The sequence below is a fragment of the Ursus arctos genome, unplaced genomic scaffold (assembly GCF_023065955.2).
Source record: "Ursus arctos isolate Adak ecotype North America unplaced genomic scaffold, UrsArc2.0 scaffold_14, whole genome shotgun sequence".
Taxonomy (NCBI): domain Eukaryota; kingdom Metazoa; phylum Chordata; class Mammalia; order Carnivora; family Ursidae; genus Ursus; species Ursus arctos.
The window spans coordinates 51,515,658-51,536,369 of NW_026622808.1; the positions used below are offsets into that span (position 1 = coordinate 51,515,658).

Here is a 20,712-nt window from a genome sequence, read left to right on the forward strand (position 1 = left end):
ATATTACCTGTTGTTAAAAATGATTTATGTATTATCAACTTTATCGTGCACTGTAGATATCTAGATCTATCTTTAAAAATCTAGAATTTCACTTAGCACTTAGGAAGAAAAAGTTCAGGAGCAACGAAATAGTCAAAAATATGGGGTTTTCTTTTGCTTTTGTTTAAGACTACTTACATAAGCCATACAGGAGAGAACGGCAAAACTGGAATCTTCCCAAATCTTAGGTCAGCAGAGGTTGAGGATTTCATGGAAGCGTCGGGCTGGGCCTCTCAACAGAGAAAGAACCAGGTCTAGGAGACCCCTCCCGGAAAGCCTTGGTACATGTGTCCTCAGGGAGCTACTCCTGCAGGAAATGCAGCTTGGGGCTGGAAAGGAATGGGTCCAGGCGAGGATATCCTGGACGTACCTCAGACAGCCAGAGGGGGAGAACCTACAGCTATGGGTGCTCAGTGAAGCAAAGAATCCTCAGTTGGAGAGAAGTCTGGGAGGATAATTAGGTTCGTTGTTCATAATGTAATATGGTAGCTCTCTTACCTTCATAGTTCAAAGGAGGAGAAAAAAAGAACTGGGAACTAGTTTGTATTTATCAATCAACCTAGAAGTACTCTCTGCCTATCAAGTAAACGGATAAAGAGGCAGTCAGAGTAAAATGATCTCCTTCCTGGCCTCTCCAGCTCCATTTCTTTAGTAACAGTTAAAAAAAAATAAAACGAAACAAAACAAAAAAACACCTTTACTTTGAACTTTACCTTCAGGCACACCTTACACATATAGTAGGCTCCCCTTATCCATGGGGAATATGCTCTGAGACCCCCAGTGGATGCCTGAAATTGCAGATAGTACTGAACCCTACATACTGTTCTTTTCTTTTCTTTTTTTTTTAAGATTTTATTTATTTATTTGAGAGAGAGGGAGAGAGAGTACGTGCACAAGCAGGGAGAGCAGCAGGCAGAGGGAGAAGCAGGCTCCCTGCTGAGCAAGGAGCTTGATGCGGGGACTGCATCCCAGGGCCCAGGGATCATGACCTGAGCCAAAGGCAGATGCTTAACCGACTGAGCCACCCAGGCGTCCCCACTATGTTCTTTTCTATACATACACACATACCTATGATAAAATTGAACTCCTAAATTAGGCCCAGCCAGAGATTCACAACAATAATGATAAACCAGAATCATTATTATAATCTAGTGTAATAAAAGTTATGTGAATGTGACCTCTCTCCCTCTCTCACAGTATATTACCGTACTGTACTCACCCTTCTTCTTGTGATGACATGAGATGATAAAATGTCTACGTGATGAGCTTAAGGGAGGTGAATGACATAGGTGTTGTGACACGGCCTTCTGACAATACCTTGGAAAGAGGATCCTTTGCTTCCCAAGCCCGGTAGACCGAGGGTAACTGAATCCACGAAGCCAAACCGTGGCTCCAGGGGGACTCCTGTAGTAGGGACTTCATATATAATTGCTGAATTTTTAGCTAACTGATGAAATGACAGAAAAGTCCAAGTCCAACCTCTCATTCAAATGAGATCAAGGGCTTGTGGGGGTCACCATCTTGATGTTCCTACTTCTAAAATACTCTATATCCTGTACTTCCTTTGTGAGGACTAATCGTTTTGGATTTCTGAAACTGAGAAACTAACGTAAGCCATTAAATTGTTTTAAGTCATAACAGAAGTAGGATTGTCCCAATCATTGAAAATTTAAAAATAATCAATCAGTGAAAAACTCTACCAAAATCCATGGTCAACAGTTAATATTCAGTTCAGCTGGAATGGAAAAAGGTCGAGGGCAGGATGTTTAATTTTCCCTGTAATGCATGACTCACAACAGAGTTAGAGGAATAAGGCTTTCATTGTAAAGACAAGAGATTTTACATTTCCAAAGAAAAAGAATTCCCGAATTCCAACACCAAGGCAGCCAGGTTGTTCAGAGGAAACGTGCCTGTCTCACGCTAACAGCCTGTCTTAATCAAACTTCCATGGTCTTCGTTAAGTCATCAGTAAGCACAGATAAAAACACCCACCCCCTTAAAAGCTACAAATGGCTATATTTTCAGAATTTCAGCTACTGTTGGTCTTGTTTTCCTTCTCTCCCAGTGGACAAGAGTTTAAGCGCTGTCATCATAGCAACTGTGTGCAAACTATGGAAGCTAGAGAGAAACTGCTCTAGGAAACAGAGGTACAAAGGAGAATGCATACCCACTCCCTGGCATGTTAATCCAGACGAGCTCAAATAATTAAACAGAGACCAGGAAGGAGCTTTGCCAACCCTGTGCTAGGCTGTTTGCTCTGCTACAAGGAAGCCTCTGCAGCTCAGGGTATGATGGGGCCAGGTGTTCTAGGGAGCTTAATTAAAATGCATTTTTACAGCACACAACAAGAGTTTAAGTTTGAGAACTAACAAGGCCTGCCAAACTTGAATCATTTGAACATTCAAACAACTGAACTGTCACAAATAGCCCGGTGGAATAAAGCGACCAACAACCAGGTCAGAATAGTTTTTTTTTCCATTTCCATATATTATGTAGTTCCATATACATGGGGCCAGGTTCCTAACATCAATTAGTGGCTGGCGTGCACGATGACACACTTCACGTACCTCCTGCTTTTGCCTCCAACCCCGAACCGCTCTAGTGGCCAAAGCGAACAATATGTTCAGAGCATCAGGGCAGCTCATCGAATGAGGGCCGTCAGAAGTCAGTGCTGGCATGTCTCCATTGCGTGAAAGCGACAATTATTTAATTTTATCCTTCAAAAACTTCGGTATGCATATATGTATTCCCGCCCCCCCCCCCGAAAGTTGCTCTTCCAGATAGATTAACCAGCTTTCTCGTGATATAAAAGACCACAATTTGTAGAAGGTCATGACCCCTAGCTTCCACCCTCACCCGAGTCTGTATTTGATCCTTGTAATTTACAGCAAATGCTAGCAGGCCCTGCCTAGTATTGAAACACAACACAAATTCAGAAACAGCAACAAACAATAATTAAAAAAAAAACAAAAAACAAAGATGATGTAAACTGTTTTCTCTGCTGTTTGCAAAACATGACAAAGGACAGGCTAATGTTTGGTCTTATCTAATGTGACTCCCAGGGACCAAGGGACAAGAGTCACACACATCAAGCTGAACAAAGAGACACAATGTCTCCTTTATTTAACTAGAAAGAATACAATACACAAAACTCATTTTAAAATGAAACAGGTGAGAATAACAGGTAAGAATTAAAACACTAGTTTTAAAAACCTAGCACGTATATTAACTGTATGGTTTCTTCCCAGTTAGGATGTCTCTGTTTATATCACGGAGAATTTATTCACAACACATTAAACTCAAAGTTAATCTTCCCTTCAAACTTGAGCGAGTACACCCATCACACAGGCTCATATACACCCACACAACACACAAGACACACACACAATAATATAAAATCCAAGGATTGTACCTTTTGAAGGTGACTGCCTTGTTCATAGCACTAGACTTTTTCTCCTACACCTTCTAAGTCCTTGTTTGCTCCACAAAGAGTTTTCTAGCCATCTGATGTTCTATTACTAAGCTAGTGGCCTTTCAGGAGAGCTCTCTCCCTTCTGAAAAGAGCAAACAACTGCATAGATATCATTACACTAAGGAAATCTCTTAGAAAAACCAAACAACTTGCTAATCTCTCCAGCCCCTTCATCCAAGCAAAAGATAAGAAAAGCAAACCTAAGTCTGTTTCAACCACATTCCAGGGACAAGTTCCCCTTTTTCTTTCTTTATCAAAATTCTAGTATTTAAGTTTTTTTTTTTTAAACGTGTGTGTGTTTTTTAAACAGACCTTGCAGGATAAACTGCAGCTCGCACCCCGCAAACAAAGCAATATTTGTTTAATAACGATTGCTGCCATGGGTACAGTAAACAAGGGGCCCAGCATTTGTGTTTATGAACAAACACATCATCTTACAAGAGCAATTTAACATTAACCAGGTGGAATAATCAACAGATTTCATAGGTGACACCAGGGGCAGGACTAGTGTAAACAGGGCTAGGGAGGAGAAAGGGGCCACTCTTCGGGAATCAAGGTCGAGGTAAATGCATTACAGAGTAAACAGCTGCAAAGAAGGCAAGATAAACAAACAGTCATTCTTCTGACATTTAGAGAGGCAGAAAGGTTGTATGTTACACAGATCAGCTGCTGACCACCATGAAATCAAACCAGTTGGAGACCAGGCCTGCTTGTTTGCACAATGCCATGTTTGCTTATAAACAACAATTTGCTGTTACCAACCTCGCATTACTCATCATCATATAAGCCAGAGCGAATCAAGTGAAATCCGGTTAACTCTTTACTGGCAATGTTACTCGGAAATAATAATAATTAAAAAAAAGGTGGCCCCCTTTAAGAAAAAAGAGGTCACCCCCAGATGAAGCAAACAGAGCTCAGTCAACGCCTTTTTACTTCCTGCCTTGTAGATAAAAATAAAGCATCCACATGGTTTAAACTACTAACGATTGGATTTGGTCACAGCTTTAAAAGACTGGAATGTTTTCATGCTTGAGTAACTATACATTCATCTCCTGGGCTCTTCTTTTATCAATGAAATATATGGGTCAAACACCGATTCAGATCTTGAATGTTTTATCTAGAAGGAGAGCCCTAATGTTCCTTCTCAGTTTCTTGCTCCAAGATACCTTTAAGAGCACTGGGTCCACACGGAAATAGATGTGTTTCTCAAGTATGCTGCAAAAATCACACTATATCTGGGTATGATTTTGCCCTTAAAAAACATGATATAAATAAATTAATCAGTTGGTGCTACATAGAGCCACTCAGGAGTTCAGTGTGTCAGCTTATCAAAGAAATCTGAGGTCTTCGAAGAGTGAATAAGCTCAATGTCTCCACTAACAAAAGTGTCATAAAGAAATGTTTCATCTTCAAATTCGCTTCATGCGTAAAAATGTGTAAAACAGCTTGCTGTATATTATAAGAAAGCTATCATGCTTTATTGGAGATACTATATTTAGGTGTACAATTGGCAATTAAAGCATTATTTTTAATCTATTTTACAGACTGCCTAATATTACTAAACTACTTAATTGTGATACGTGTGAATGACATCTCTCTATTACTTAATATTTAATAAGCAAAACACAGTGAAAACCAGCTTGGTAATTTGTATCTTACATTTATTATCAGTTAATTAATTTTTTAAAATTCTGTATTATGTTAGTCCAAAGTACAGTAAAACACTGCTGGATATCCAAAGCCAAATTTGAAAATGAGAAAATGAAATAAAAAAAAAAAAGCAACTAAAGATACATCTCAGAGGATTGTGGCAATTACATTAGTAACCTTTGGATTACTGTCTAACAATGTGACAAAATTTTAGTGGTCCCCTCATGCACCACTGATGCCCACCCCCAGTTCCACTATAAACTTCTTAACCTTCTCTAGCTGCTCTTGTTCCCATCTCCTCCTCCAATAATGTAATCTTTGCTCTGCAATCCTAACATCACAAAGTAACAGGAGTATTTTCTTTTGTGTTTTTGTTTTGTTGTGCTGTGGTTTGTTTCCCAAGTCCCTCTCAGCTGACAGTCTCCTTTCTCCAAATCAACACAGCCCCTAAACCTCAACAAAGACTGGAGAAGAAATGTCGAGGGAACGCTCCAAGCCCTAGCAGGAGAGACTTTCTCAGGCTCATGGACATGTTACCACCACAGGGCCGGGAGGAAGGGACCCTGGGACCTCTCCCTTTTCTGCCCTAGAAAGCCCTCAAGGGCTAGAGCTGTTCCACTGCACTAGAGAAGGAAACCCAGCCTTGCTCCACTCTGAATGATGATGCAGATTGGGGCTGCAGAAACAGCTAACATTGAGACTCTTCCTCAGATGCTTTGGGAACCGAACGTTCTCAAGTTCTCAAATTCCACGCGTATGCATATGGCCGAGATGAACAGAAGACAAAGAAAAGTGAAGTTCGTGACTGTCCAGTGAAACTCCAGAGAGAAAGAAATGTAGAAGTAAAAGCAGAATGCTGTGACCCGCCATCCTTATGCCCCGTCTTCCTTACCCACTATCCGTCCTTCCAGTCTTTTCTGGGCGTTCTCCTGACTTGCATTCTTATTTTCTTTTCCTAAAGCCTAGATGAACTAGACTGCCAGTGAAGGATTATCAAGAGAGTTTACAATTCTAAAAGGGAATCCAAAGAGTTGAAACCATTTCCCTCGATAAAAGCCAATCATAACTGAACCCTGGAGTTTCGAAAGTCAAGCTAAGCCTAGGCACAATGAGGCCCTGTTTGTATTCAAAAATGGTTCCACTGATTCCTTACCACGAACGGGATAAATAATGTGCCTTTTTCCTCTGCCCCAGTTGAGGTGGTAAATATCCTAATCCACCTTCAGTTTTACATGCATGTGCCCAGGTTACTTATTTTGTTCCCCAAAGACCCCACGTTATAAGCCTTATTTGCAAAATAAAATAAAATAATTGTAGGTGAAAGGATCCATTTACTAAGAAGTCTTTTAAATAACCCGTTTGATCAACTCTTTCAAAAACTGAAAACAATCCCAAGGAAGCTCTGGGTAGACCCAAGAGTGGCAAGGACTGATTTGTTCTTGCCATGCATCTTCTCTGGGATGAAAATCTTACAAGTTCTGAGATTCTCAGAGCGGTCATGGCACCTGAGTGGACACTCGAGGCAGCTTCCGAGGCTCGAGCATTCATTTCGACTTTCATGTTCGTGATTTCTGCCATCTCTCTCTCTATACCTCCACCAATGCTATTTTTAAAATGTATTCGCTTTTGACAAACATATAAATCTATTGCAGAGGAAACTTTGTATCATTTCGTCAAATGGAAAGCCAGTGTGTATCCTTTTATAGAAGAGAAAGACTTTATAATAAATGTAATACAACCCAACCAATGTTATTAAATTCTAGCTAGATCCTGCTGTCCACAAAGGCTCTGAGCGGGAGCCATGTTCTTTCTTTGTTAAATAATGAGCTTACAACTGGAAGAGAGAGATTAAAGACATACTAGTACCAAATGGAAACTTTCTCCTTGGCTTTATCGGAAGGATTAAAACAGACTGAAAATGGAATTGCTTCAACATCAAATCGCAATAATGAGAACTGGTGAATGATTTATGAACCACCTAAAAATCCTCTTCCAACACACCAGTGAGTGGTACAAGCTTCCGTACTGGGGAACTGGGCAAGAGGAGACTTTAAGAGACCTCTCCGAGGACCAGGTTATATCCCTGACTCCAGAGTGTGGTATTCCTAATGATGAGAGCCTACTGTGTACAGACATGCTGGTAGAGAAATAAGTAATCAACAGACTAGACTCTCTGTTCTTGGCCCCCAAAGCAAGAGGGCTCCCGTGTCATGGCTATTAAGCCTGTAGAAGACAGCATAAAAATCAGACCGGCAGCTCCAACATCAGCCTCCCCCCCAGGCCTGCCTTTTCTCACACCATCAAGGAACAGATCAGCGGCCACTTACATACAGCTCCCTTTCTACAACATTAAGTGCAGAGTTTACTCAGTACCAAGTAACTACTACAGGAGAAAAACTATAAGCATATCATTCAAATGCTTTATTGGTCAAAAAGATGGATGCTTTTATTAGTCCAACCTTTTTTGTAATGGAGTGCCACTGATGACCCAGCATTAGCCTCATTCCCTGCTATTAATCACACTTCTAAGAGCTCATTTTGCCTTAAAATCTTAAGAAATTGCTATAATTTAAAGACATGGTGTCTACATAATGGGAAATGCCTCATAATTGTATCATTTCACAAAATACAGTATTTTTTATTGGAACAATGACCATGATGCTACGGTATTGCAAAATGGGAATAATTTATATATAAAAGAAAAATGAGATGTAAGCTATCTTTTGTATTTGTGGCTTCCCACATCTACACTTTAATCATTACCTTTGGGAGGCTGATTAATCCAAAGACATAGGCATACGTATCGTTTACAGAGTTAAAAGCAAAATAACATCCCCAAACAAATGAAAAATATCAACGAAAGGGAGAAAACCTAATGCACAAAGATAGAAAAGATGTGAAAACACATCGTGTGCTTGAAGGAAGTTCCGTCAGTGGTATATTCCTTATTCATCATCTGTAATTCCTGGGCCTTGTCTGTCCATGCAAAGAGAACTAAAGCAAGCTCTTCAAATAAGTGACTTCAGGACAAACTACAGGTATCCGCCAATTTACTTTCAGTATTATTTCAATAATATAATGATGCCCTTGGCTTGGAAGTCCTCATCTCATTAAACCACCCTTCATGAACATTTAGCACAGCCGAATACTATATAGGAAAGCGTATTTGAAAGAGTTTTTCAAAATACAGATCTAAAATAAATCTTCTTAAAAGTGCCCCTTCAATTTTTACCACTACACAATCAGAACACAACATACACAAATCTTCAAATCTTGCATACACACAAAAATGGCGACATCATGTTACATGATGAACGAAGAAGGGTGGGCTCCAATCAGGCACAAAGATTGTGAACAGATTTGGTGTGAATGGCTACAAAGAATAGACAATCAGTCAGCCTTAAGGGAAGAATTCAGGTATCCTCCTACAGTTAGCAAGGGTCAACTCCGAAACTGTGAAACAGCCAGAGGCTGGTGACCCAGTATAGGTGGGGCCGGTATCAGAGACTGCTCGGTGATAAGGAATCACAACTCTGATTGAGAGGCCCCTTCTAACAGAGATATGTTCCCCCATGTGGTGTCAGATGGTTACCATAAGCACCTAGTCCTTGAACCCCCTACTCTGAGTAGTGAGAAGGCCAACTTCTGTAGGAAGTGCTGACCTAGACAGGATATTTAGGAAGAAACTCTCATAGACATGCCAATAAGAAGGATAGAGCCTGGGGTGCCCAGAATAGGTAGAGCGGGCGCCAACAGCAGGGGGTTGATGGCAGCCTCCCTTCCCACACTGGGTGGTCCGGCCACTGGATGGCTACAGAGTTAATGGTGGGACCATCTGATGTCTGGTGACCTCAGATTCTCCAAAGGACTCACTCATCAACTAAACACCCAAAGAAACTTTCAAAAGGTGCTGCTACTCCGTGGCTTCTCTGAGCTTCATGTGAGCAGTGGGGGGACTGGACATCTTCAGAGCAGGAACAACACCAGGTACAAAGGTATGAGATTTCTAATGGAGACAATGGCGCCTGTTAGCATCATCAATACCTGAGTTAAGATTCTCACAGCCCATGGACAATCAACTGATGGTTGGGGCCCCCAGGTGATTCCCAAGCACATTAAAGCTTGAGAAGGCAAGTGTGTTGGGAAGGGAGAAGCTACCAGACCGGACATACTCGAACGTGATTTCCCACTCTGCCAACTTGAAGGCTTCAACAAGCCACCCAACCACTCTATCTTTCCATGTCCCCTTCCCTAAAACCATACCATTCTGCATTTGGGTTTACTGATCCTTCTGGGCAATATTAATTTAGTACCTAACATGTATCAGACCCTGTACGACGTGTTGGGGCAACAATAGGGAACAAAAACTGATAAAGACCCATCAACATGGAGGTGACTGTCTTATGGGGAAGACACACATTAATCAATTAGTCATATAAATAAGTGGAGATTAGAACTGTGGTAAGTGCTACTATGAAAAATGCACAGTGCTCTGAGAGCGCACAAAGTTAATATATGTAAAGTGCCTTGTATGTAGTAGGTGTTCAATAAATCACAGTGATTATGAGTAGCCCATAAAACCCAGACCTTTGGGAAGCCACTAAAAAACTCCCAAGTGCAGAATACTCTTCTCCCCATCATAAAATGAGCCTGAAGTAGGACTGTGTTCTCAGTTAAATTATTTTTTAACATGTTTTCCTGCTTTTACCTGGCTATATGAGGAATACGGCACCCCTAAAACCAACATTTTTTCTAATGACAGCTTAAAAAACGACATTCACTTTCCAGCTTATTGTTAAGAATTAGCTCTTGTTTACCAAGTTGTAGTTAAAAGGCAAAATGCAGAGCAGGGCAGAGGGTAATACTGCAGATCAGCTCTGTTCTAAGCAGTCTTCTGATTATCATTCGAAAGCCTGGATACCTAAAGACAAACCTTTAATTGGCTTTTCAGCAGCATTTCTTTGTAAATGCAGTTTGCTCAAGTCCAGAAAGTCCATGCTAATAATTGCAGGTAGAATTAGCAAGCTGTACCTTATACTGTGGACACCAGTGGTTAATTATTAGTGCACTTAGCACATGTCTATACAGTGGGAAAACTGGACTGAACAGGAATTGAAGAATGTCCATAACCAAAGCCACACCACTGAGGATGCCCGCCCCAGGAGCAGAGCGACTGGAGTCTAGGCACTGAATAGGAAGCTTTCATACATTAGAGCTGGGGGTGTTCAAGTGTTCCTGAAAACAGCCCTCCAAAGTCTACCAGGTCTTTCCTTTGCTCATTTCCCATGAATTCATGAACTTTAAATAAAAATTTGAAATACGATGTAATAGCTCTCCATGTTTGTACAAGTTATGGGGTCTTTTTCAAAAAGCTGGCTTCCTTCCAACAGGTGGATATTTGTGATGGGAGAATTCTGACTTCATTTGTATCAGAATGCCCCTGATCAAAGAATAGAAAACAACAACTGATTTGAAAAAGACAGAGAGGTATGTGCATGTGAAATGTGGTTCCTGTTCAGACTAGACGGTCTTAACCTACAGTAGCTGAGTGATACAACCATCGTATCACACATCAGAGCACTTGTTTTAATTTTTATAACTGGAAGCATTCTTAGATGGAATAGAACAGAGCCTCTGGCAGCTTGCTTACTGGTCAAAAATGGGTGGTTTCCGTTTATTACTGCCTGGAATAAGACAGATCTTTAGGCAAACCATAAAACACACTGTATACAGGGAACAAAGGAAGGGTTGCTGGAGGGGTGGTGGGTGGGGGATGGGGTACCTGGGTGATGGGGAAGGGCACTTGATGCAATGGGCACTGGGTGTTACATGCAACCGATGAATCACTGAAATCTACCCTCGAAACTAATAATACACTAGTTAACTAAATTGAATTTCAATAAAAAATAAATAAAAATTTTAAAAAGGATATACCTTCAGGATAATTTCTGTTGGGTCCAACTACTAAAAATGCAAAGTAGGTAGGAGGGAGAAGGATAGCCCCTAGAGGACCTTTGGCAATATCTGGAGACACAGCAGTTGCCCCAAGTCAGGGGAAGAGGTGCTGGTGAGAAACCAGAGGTGCTGCTAAGCACCCTACAATGCACAAGACAGCTCCCGCAACAAAGTCCATCCAGTCCCCTGTGCCAAAAGCGTCATGGTTGAGAAAAATGTTCTATGTGAATTTGTACTGTTTTTATTATGGGATCAAAGCAATGCGTCCTATTTCTTGTTCAATAATAAATTTATAATGTGCCTTAAAATTTTAATGACTCGTGATTTTTTGCTTGCATTTCTACTTCATAAATACTCCTGCACTGAGCACCTATTATGGGGCAGGTGACGCCCTGACATTTGAATGGAGTGCTGTATTTGAAGAGGTTAGGCATGAGGAGGGGGGAGAGGGGCTGAGGCAGGGTGTGCTCCCAGCAAAGAGGATGGGAGGGGCCTGCAAAGGGAAGTGGCTAAGCCTAAAAATGCAGAGTGGAGGCAGAACCTTAACTGAGCAGGAAGCGGGTAGGGCTGGGGAGGGCGAGCCTTCTAGGATACTGACAGAAGGGCCCAGGACGGAGCTCAAGCAGGAGGACTGAGGGACCAATTCCTGAGCCTGAATTCAGTGCTGACACAGGTGGTAAAGGTGGAAATAAAAAGAGGGCTGGACCTCGCTCCCGCCTCCCCCTGCCTCCTGAGCACCTGCTCCGTCGCTGTCTCGAGTCTTCTTCCTCTCCCACTGGTCCCTCTCAACTTTCCCTTGCCCAGCTGAACACAATCCTCCTGGACCTCAAGTGTCTGTCAGCTCCCTCCTGCTCTCTCCTTCCTTCTACTGCCAGCTGATGGAAAGACCTACACCTCACTGTCTCCACTTCCTGCCACCCACTGGTTCCTCAGCCCCCTGCGAGCCGGCTTCTGCCCCACCTCGCAGCCGAAAATCTTCCTACCACAATTGCTAATGAGCTTGGAGTTGCTCAATTCAATTGACACTTTTCAATCCTTACCTCACTTGACCTCTCACAACACATGACACTGTCATTCATATTGTCGCTCTAGAAAAAAAAAAATTCTCTTCTCTCTGCCTCCAGGTTTTGCTGCTCAGAGTGGTTCTCTGCCTACATATCTGGTGGCTCCTTCTCACTTTTTAATGAGCTTTAACTTCCTCTGCTCATTCTTAAATGTTTCACCTTGCCTAGAGTACCATCTGAGGCGCTCCCAAACTCTAAAGCAAGGGGCAGCAAACTTTTTCTGGGAAGTGCCAGAAAGCCACTATTTGCGACTTTGTAGACCACAAGGTCTCTGTCCCAACTCCTCGGAGCAGTAGTTCCGCTGGGGCACAAATGCAGCCAGGAACAGTACATGAACAAATGAGTATGGCTGAGTTCCAATAAGACAGGTGGCAGCTGGATTTGGCGCACGGGGCTGTTGTTTGCTGACCCCTGCGCCCTGGAAGACCTTATCCTTCCCATGCCCTCGTTTCATGTCTCCCTCTATCCCGTGACTCCTGAATCATTTTTGTCAACCAAAATATTTTTCCAGGGTTGCAGACCCCTACTCCCACAACCTTCTGGATATTTCTACCTTGACGTCCCAAAACAACCTTGAGCTCATCTCAAACTGAGACCACCTACTTCTTCCTCCATCCAAACCTACGCCAGGGGTCTTTAGGGAAGGGGGTTCACATTCCAAATCGGGAATTATCGGGCAGTCTTTCTTCTCTTTGACTTTCCATACTAACAATTCCCACTCACTGTCCCTTCTATTTCAGTAATATCTGCTTCTCCATACCTGTGCTTTGGAGCATGCTCCCATCCCTTTGTAACTCTGAATGTGAACTGGCCCATCTCCTGGGCTGGCCACACCACCGCACATCTGATCCTGTCACCTCTCTTGCTTTAATGGCTCCCTACTGCCTCAAGTGTGGAGTCCCACACCTGAAGGCCTGCTCCGGGCAGTATGAAAGTCACTGGCCACCTGAGGCATATTCAGCACTTAGAATCTGTCCGGCACGACAGAACTGGATTTTTAATACATGTGCAATTTTAATGCAAATTAGCTTAAATTCAAATTTTAAAAATGATACTCGGTTCGGCTACTGGAAAACTTTTAAGTATATGTTGAACAACTTGGGTATGTGAATCTACTAATCTATTTATTCAACGATGAGTTTTATGAAATTTAAATACAGATCAAGTATTTCTGATGAAATTTTAACATCTAAACTGAGATGACTTTTTACACTTAGTATGCAAGAAAAGAATGCAGAATGTGTCTTTCATAAATTTTTAATACTCATTACATGTTGAAATGATATTTTGGATAGACTGGATTAAATAAAGTACTATTATACCTTATACCAGATTCTTTTCACTTTTTTTTAACGTGGCTAACAGAAAACGTAAAATCCTTCTATGGCTCTTTTATTTCTGTTGCACAGCACTGGCCTAGGCACTCAGCTCTGCATGATCGAGCTGTACCACTACCCTCCGTCTCGCTTCTCCCTCCCTATCCAAACTGCGGCCACCCTCAGTGACAGACTCTAACACCTCTGTACCTGTAGTCACAGGCTCCCTCTCCCTCTAACCCTGCCATGAATCTTTATGGAGCTAAATCCTATTGAATCTCAAAATTCAGCTCAAGCTAAGAAGCTTTTACAGACTACCCTCACCACCAAGTGTAGGATAAGCATTCTCCCACAGGGTCTCATCAAGTTTTGTACTAAACTTTTGCAGAGCAATCAGTACACCGCATTCTAATTTTCTGAATGCTTAACTGTAAGCCAAGGATCATGTTTTATACCCAACAGGGGTACCATGCAGTTTGATAAATAATTCAATGCCAGATGAATGAATGAATGAGATACTGTGCCACTAGAACTGATAAGCTGGGAGTTGATTATAAGGGCTTAGCCGGCATCAGTGAAGGTTCTCAGGTTTCTAGCCCACGTAATTGGGAGAATAATGATGCTCTTGTGAGAGCAGCCAAGTGAGGGGAAGAGGTTGCTCTCAGGAGAGAAGCAGAAGTGAAAACACAGGCTGGTGGGGAGCCATCAGTACAGAGGCTACAGTTCAAAGGGAGTGGGTAAGACTGAGAGGGGAGGGGAAGGGTCCCTGGAATAATCATCGTCAATTCCTATATTTAGGAAACAGGAAGAGTGACATTTCCTGAGTACTAAGTTCTAGTCTTCACAACTACCTTGTGGGGTCCATATAACCTCCATTTTTAAAGAAGAAAACACTAAAGATTGTAAAATATTAATACACATACACACACAAAGCCAGTGGGCAAGCATTTGAACATCAAAGTCATCCAATCTCTGTCCATTACACTACAGAGGCACAGTCAGGGGTAGAGCCCTCAAGAGTGACATAGAAGGTAGAAGGGAGTTTCAAGAAGGAAGGGGTGGTTGGTGGTTTCAAGTGGTTTAGAGAGCTTGAGTTTGATAAGATGACAGAGAAGGCAAGAGGGAATTCCCCCACCCAACATCAAGTATCTTCATCCTTCTTCCCTTTTCTCTTTTCCTTCTGAGATTAAGAGGGTGTCCACCTTCTACCTTCACACTTAAACCCATGCCATCATCCATCACCTACCATCTGGCCAACGCCAACCCCCTCTCTACTGGCTCCCTCGCTTTAGCCTCTACATATATTCAAGGTACTCTGACCCTAAATAATCATTTCTGGGGTACCTGTGCCCACCCTTCAACCTCTTTCTCCTATTCAGGTAAGCATCTTGAAAGGGTTTGGTCTCCCAAGTTTTGAGCTCCTACTTTCAACTCTCTGTATTGTAGATTCTCAATTTTCCAGGCTAGGACAGTAGTTCCTAAGCTCTGAAGCCAATTAGAATCAAGGGCTTCACCCAGGTCCAGTGCAAGAAGCCTGGGGAAAAACCCTGGAGGCAGCATTTACAACAGGCAGGCCATGGCATGTGTAACTTCACTATCACCATGCACCCATTCAATACTGGTGTTCTGTAAGAATCCCCTGTGCCCTGTATATTTGCTTTACCCCCACTCATTCCCTAATTACTCTAGATCGGATACCTGACAACTACTTCTCTCTTTATTAGTTCTTCCCACCGCTCAAAGTTCGTTAGATTTCTTAAAACTCAACATGTCCAAAAGTAAACAATCTTTCCTGAAAACTGCTACTTTCCTTGATCAGGAAAATTCACTGTCATCTCTTTTGATCTTGAGTTGATCACAAGGACTTGGTAATTCTTAGTCTTCCGTGTCAGATTTACCCCCTTTCTTTTCCTCATCCCCATGGCCATCAGCTGCCATCACCTCTCACCTGCAATACCCAGGGACCTTCTGCCACTACCGTACAGATCACTTCAAAACAAAAGCCAATCTGATCAGTCACTCCCCGGCTTGCAAACCTCCCAAACTTCCCTGTTCTCAGAGGATAATCTCAACTCCTTTGCTTGGAGTAAGAGGCCCCCTGTATAACTTCCCACACTTCTCTCCTGCCATCCTTCTCCACTAACCCAGCACTACTCCCCAATACTTGCTGTTTTCCAAACATGCTTTGCTCTTTCATACTTCTACATATGCTGTTCCCTTCCTTCTACATATGCTGTTCCCTTCCTGCTGGAAGCCCCTTTTCTACTATGTTGGTCAATAAACTCCTACGAATGCTTTGAAACCCAGCTCAAATGTTATTTTTAGAGAGGAGATATACTTCTTCCTAAGTACTCCAGATGAACTTTATTTTTATGTTGGCCAAAGATCAGGCACATTTCATTATGATTATGACTTAACCTCTCCTCCCTCTAGGTCAAGAATATCCTGTCACTGCTTGACTAAAGCCTAATAGTACTGGATACCAACCATCCAAAAGCTTGCTGAATGAATGACTGGGACCATGAGCAATGGAAGGATGTAGAGTCTAGGCATGAGCAATCAATCACGCCAGGTATATGGCAGCTGCTCAATAAAGTGAGAAGTCCTTCCATTTTGCAGACTCAGGAGATGAGCAGAGAGGAAAAAATGCTGCAGATTCTGAGTCTAGAGAAGGGAAGCTTCACGAGTCATGTGACCACCATCTTTATAGTGAAAGAGGAATTAATTCATCTGCAGTGTATAGTCGGTGTGGTGAACGAGAGAAATCAGAAAGCACAAACACGGGGGTTGGTGAGCCCCCGAGGACTTGCTTCGTGGAGTCCAGAACGCAGAGCTGCCTATGAGGCGTGGTTCTGAGAGCGCCACCAGGGGTGGGCATCAGTTCCGGAGGAGCAGGGGACGCTGGAGAGCCGCCAAGGCCAAAGCAGTGGAGGAAGAGCGGATAAGGGAGAGAGAGAGACAGGAGAGAGCGTACTGTGGAATTGGTTAGTTATGGATTCTCTGCTGGCTGGGGAAGAAAAGTATACACGGGATGGAGAAGATAAAGTACAATCAAGTCAAGTCAGGGGAAGAGTAGGAGCAAAGGGAGGGCGTGAAGCACCGGGGCCAAACACATATAACAAAAAGCAGTGAGGTTTAGACGAGCTTCTAAAATCACTCAGGAGGTAAAAGGGAGAGGACTGGCACCTCACACAGTGACACACAGTAGGTGTTCAGTAGACGCGTGCTGAATAAATGAGTCCGTGACCGTACGGGACAGAAGCATCCCCTCACCCAGCGATCCCACATGAGCTGCCAGCATCTAATTTATCATCAAGCTCATTAGAAAATAATCACACATTAACAGTGTATGCCAAGGACACCCCACAGACTAGTTGTTTTGACAAGGTTATATTTGACATTATTCTAACACGATAATGTAGGCGATACGTTTAAGAGGTAGAAATAGCTCCAAAGGTGCCCAAACCTGCCAGGACCCGGCACGCTGCAGTCAGTCCGTCCGTCCCTCTTGAATGAACGAACGGATACAGACACATCCGTGTAAGAGCGGCAGATAGAACATCTATTACTTATAACATCGCTAAGAAACACCAGCTCCCTTCAAACTCCTCACCCAGGGAACACTGTTCACTGAACTCAGACTCAACCAGCAACATGGAATGAAGAGTTAAGGCGCCTTGTGCCTCAAAAAAATTGAGATGACACAAAGGCACTACTGGGAGGTGGCAGTGTGTGAAGGTGCCTGATTTCTGCTGCCTGCCACGCTCTTACAATACACTTGCCGCATAAATGCTAGCTGTCAATCCCCTTCGCCCGGGCAGCCGCAGCTCAGAAGTGGCTCGATCTGATCAGCAATGAGCTCTCCATTTAATGCGGCTTACTTCATAAACTACCACGAGTGCAGCTCAATTCTCTGAACAACTGCGAAGGCAACAGAGCTGATAAGAGAATTAATGCTTTCTTTCCAAATCACATCATCTAGGATAATAAAAGCATGTTAGACAAATAACTCTTAAAAGAAAGAGGAGGAAAACAGTTTAACATAAAGCTCTAAGCTATACTGATGTTTATAAGCATTACGGGGTGGGGGAAGAAACTTCTGAGCGAAGTCATAATTGCTAATGCTACGGATTTGTTCCCTGTAGAATTCACGGAGATAAACACAGATTTGCATATTTGGAAGGTATTTTGTCTGTTAAACATTCCTGTTACTGTAAAGAATTTTTCTTTACCAGGAGTAGCTAGCTATTTTCACCACTCATTTCCAATTCTCTGCCCACTTGCTTCCCCTATCCAGCATTCTGGGATTTCTTCCACAAACAGTAATGCTGGAGGAGAGCTTGTGCACCATGGGGTTGTGTACAGAAACCCCACTACATCTACAGAGAGCAAGGGGATGTGAAAAGATTTTGGTACAGAGCAAGAACGGACACAGGAAGCGGTGCCAACCACAGTGGCTCAGAGCGGGCGAAGAAAAATCGTGTCTTCAGATATTTAGGCAACATTTACTTGAAGCTCATAAAAAACACTGTGACCTTAGAGAAACAAATGATGGTTTCACAGATTAAACCTGAATGATTCCAAGTTTTCAAAAACCAGCCGGAGAGAAAGGGGTGGAGAAAAAACTTCCGTCAATGGTCCTATTTTTACAGGTAACTTCACTTGACACGTCAAGGGCATGGGTACTTTTTTGGCAGCCTGTGATACTGGACTCCTCTGGGGAGATGAAGTTTAAATTACACTGATTTTCATCTTCCCATTTACTCGAGCTAACTAAAGTCCCTCTGGTTAGAACCCTGGGTGTCGCACTTTGTCTCGCAAGGTCTGAATGGGTAACAATCTCGCGATCTTTTTCGTAGGCGAGGCTGGATTCTTCAAAGTGCGGATTCCTGTTCTAAGTCTGATGGATAATGCTGACATCAGAGCATCGCCTTTCCGCTTTTGGCTTCGCTCAGCAGGCCCAGACTCGACTCCTGCCAGCCTCGGTGCCCCATTCTAGCTGTTGCCTTAGAAATACTAGCCCCGGGGCAGAGGCCTCTGCCGGGCACAGGTGATGTCAGGGTCTACCCTGGGGTTCCCTTTCCCTTCCTGGGATTCCCTCTCTCTCTTCCTCCTTCCCTCCACACATCTTTCCCCTTTCTCCCTCTCCTCTCACACTGAGTCCGCCGCCCCCCCCATCTCTCTGTCCATCTCTCTCCCCGCCCTCTCCGCATCTCAGCACCTGGCCCACTCTCAGTCTCTGGGCGTGCGCACTAAGTGAGCTGTCACCAACCAGTAAGAGGGCCTATGCACAGTTGGGTTGGTCAGACTGGGGTAGGAGCCAAAGCACGCAGGATGTCAGACAGCAGCTGACAGTCCCCTCTGATGACAGGGCAGGGTGAGCAGGACGTTTCTGGTTTGGCTGTGGGTGGGGAGAGTCATTCTGGTCTTCGTGGTATTGGCGGTGCCGGGGCCCCCCGGACCACATGAGAAGGCCGGTGTGGTTCCAGAGCTGCAGTGGTTCTCACGCTCTTAGTCAGCCTTCCCCTGACGCACGGGTAGCTCAGGACCCACGGCAGTCCCCTCCTCTCTGCTGAGCCAGGACCCAGGCCCTCTCCGGAGGCTGCCTTCGCGGGATGCCCGGGAGCACATCACTGTCTCCGCCCCAGCCACGGTAGCTTTTACCATACTCGTGGCTCCTCAGGGGCCCCTTATGATGCAGATCTGAGATTCAGGACACGAAGCGTGGTTACCTGAAGCCCACAGAGCACAAAAACAGACCCTGTCTTTCTCCTGGGAGCCACGGAGCCCCCCAATACACCAAGACTGTACGCACACCCTCGTCAAAACAGACTGAAAATGCTCATTCCGCCCCCAACCAAAACAAAAAACAAAAAAACAAAAAAAAAACCCAACTCAAAAGAACTGTTAGTCAATTTGAATTATTCTAAGGTCCGGCTTAGTCTAGAGCTTATCTAACGGTCTATTGAGTTCTCAGTAAGTCATGTGAAAGGAAGTCCTATGATAACATTTCCTGAGACTTCTAGACATTTGATTAAGGAGTTATAAATCTTAGAGTCTGACTTGTCACAAGCAGAGTGAGATTACACCCAGGACTGTCAAGATTAGGTAAACTTGTCTTGTTCTCTTATAGGTCTTTCTCAGCCTTATACCATAGATTAAAGATCTTTTTTAAGATAAAAAAAATGGTTACCATCATGCTTAATACTTAAAAAAAAATAACTAAAGGAGTATAAAGTGACAGTTTTCAATCTTCACATCCTTGAAAGGTGTTTACTTGCTGCTCACTGGCAAGATTTTAATAAGCAGTAAGTAAAAGGGAAGGAGGATTGCCTGCCGGGCTGGTCCCACACTGTCGCCTGATTAATTCATTACAGCTAAATGAATAACCTGTATTAAATCGAAAAATGCACGTGAGCTACGTAACCCCCCTTCCAGTAACCAATTCCAAGAATGTGGTGGAATAAAATCAATACATTCGGGGGTGGGAGGGGATCCAGAAGCCTCTTTACAGGAGCCCCTGTCAAATTCTATTGCTAATTTTGAATTGACACATTATTCTAGGAATGACCAGCGGTTACCAGCAGCAAACCTGTGGAGACAGAGGTTTTCATCCCACACGTCACTGAAGGGGAGGATATTTAGGGAGTTCTAGGTCAGTGGGATGCTTCCTCAGCTTAGTGACAAGAGATTTGGTACCTAAGTGGAGAACTTACTGTTTCCAATTCTCTATATACGCCGAAATTATTGGGTTAAATAAAGACATGACAAGCTATAAATCAACTTGCTTTTTTTTTTTTTTCCTGGGGAGTTTTTACTCAGGTGTGCTCTAAATGTGCATTAAACTGCAGCTCCATTAAGCAGTTACAATGAAGGTAAAGGGCGCAAGGCTAAATACCACAGGACCTTGTATGGATCTCATGGCTTTAATGGAATCAGGTTTTTAACAACTCTTTTTTCGTTAAATACAGTCAGTGTCAGGAAGATGCGTCCCACTCATAAAGCAGCGCAATGACAATGTACAGTGGCACGAACACAAGGACATAGTTCATCATGACATTTCCAGCAATTCCCAACTGATTAGGGTCATTATGTTGGAGGTCTGATTTATGTTGTCATTTCCTCTCACCGATCCTGCATCAATGAATCTTAATGAATTGGTAAATAAGGGTGAAGATTACACTCTATGACACTGAAACATTCCTCATTCTCAACA

General features: G+C 43.2%; 1 protein-coding gene across 15 annotated transcripts in view; it reads right to left on the reverse strand.

The window, feature by feature from the left end:
* FOXP1 (forkhead box P1) overlaps window positions 1-20,712 on the reverse strand; it is a 571,962-nt gene that overhangs the window by 233,728 nt on the left and 317,522 nt on the right. The window contains exon 1 of one of the 15 annotated variants that reach the window (XM_048226564.2): window positions 3,452-3,742. The exons of 13 other annotated variants lie outside the window; for them this stretch is intronic. The gene's annotated coding sequence lies outside the window, so the exon portion shown is untranslated. Of the gene's footprint in view, window positions 1-3,451; window positions 3,743-20,712 lie in introns of those variants that run through there. One more of the 15 variants, XM_044385013.3, reaches the window with a different exon arrangement.